Here is a 1,594-nt window from a genome sequence, read left to right as displayed (position 1 = left end):
CCACTGGCTCCTGGGCTCAGGGGATCCTTCCTCCTCAGCTTTTTGAGTGACTGTGACTATGAGCATGTGCCTCCACACTTGACTAATTATCTGACTTTTTAAAAGATGAGGTCTCACTGTGTTGCCTAGACTAGTCTTGAACTCCTGGGTTCAAGCTCCCTCTTGCCTCAACCTCCCAAAGTGTTGAGATTTCAGGGGTGAGCCACTATGCCTGGAGAAAACCAATTTCATATAACTTTTTTACTTCTCAGATTTCTGCAAAGGGCAGCTATGTAAGTCAAGGTCTTGAGAATGGGGTTATTTATTAATTGGGTAAGTATGTATTACCCCAATTCCATGCTGAACACAGTGCGTACACTTAAGGGCACTGTGTCCTCTGCCCTGGCAGCAGTAGGCAGAAGTTAAATTTCAGCACTCAGATTAGTAAATTGACAGAGTCTTCGTTGTTCTTAATCAAATCATAACTTCAGGGACTCTACAAGAATGTGGTGAATTGGTCTCCAGCCATTGACTTCTTCAGCCTCTCAGGTCTTGCTGGTTTTTCCCATCCTACCTAGACCTTCCCCACCTATTAGACCAGTCGGGGGAGTTGGAAGGTCTCAGAATTTTGATCAGGACTGGCCCTAGAAAGATGATGCAATGATAAATTTCTAGTAGCCATACTCAAAGTGAAAAGAGGCAAAGTGAATTATTTTAATATCCAAAAGATTATCATCTTAACATGTAACCAATATTAAACGGTTATGAATGAGGCCATGTTCCATATTATATCTCCACAACCTATGGTGTGTTTTTTACTGACAGCACTTGATTCAGATAAGCTTCATTTCAGGTGATTGTTAACCATATGTCGTTGATGGCTGCCAAATAGACTGCCCAGGCCTAGACCCTTTTGCCACCTCAACTCTAAGTCAAATGATGAGTGATATCCTTCATTCCAGCTAACATTTGCAATTCAGAAAACAGCAGCTGTGATTCTTCACATTGGGACTCTTATTGCCCAGTACTAGGGACATCACATAGTAGGCCCACAATATCTAAAGATGAAAGAGCCCAGTGTACTCATCTCATGGACTCTTCATGAAGATGCACATTTTCCCCGAGCAGCAGCCATGGCTTAACACTTCCAAGAAGCAAGCAGACATCCTGTCTTTCTGGCTTATCTTGAGATACCTGTATCCTTTAAGTGGATATATCTGCTGCACCGACTGCCTCAGCTCCCTAAAGACAGAGTCCCAAGAGACTATTATGTCTATTGTGCCCCCTCTGTCCTGTGGTCACTCAGAAAAATGAGGTCAAGTCAATTTTCAACTAGGGAAGCTGGCTTCCAAGGTCAGGTCTCTGGAAATGCACTTGAGATCTATTCACCGGATGATCTCAAGGATGCTGATGTTTTAAGGTAGAGAAATCATCCTATCTAGACCCTCCCCACAAAGGGCGTAGGAAAAAGGACTGGGAAAACACCTTTTCACCAAATATGTTCAGGTTTCTGGATCCTAAAATTCTATGAACCTACAGCACAAGTGGTGTTTTCCTCTGAGTACAGATTAGAACTACATGGGATTTTAAGGAAAGATAATATTTAGGTCATATC

The sequence above is a fragment of the Carlito syrichta genome, unplaced genomic scaffold (genome assembly GCF_000164805.1).
Source record: "Carlito syrichta isolate Samal-C Ts95f unplaced genomic scaffold, Tarsius_syrichta-2.0.1 Scaffold303215, whole genome shotgun sequence".
Classification (NCBI taxonomy): Eukaryota; Metazoa; Chordata; class Mammalia; order Primates; family Tarsiidae; genus Carlito; species Carlito syrichta.
The sequence above is the reverse complement of the archived record's forward strand: the minus strand, read 5'-3'. Positions refer to the sequence as shown.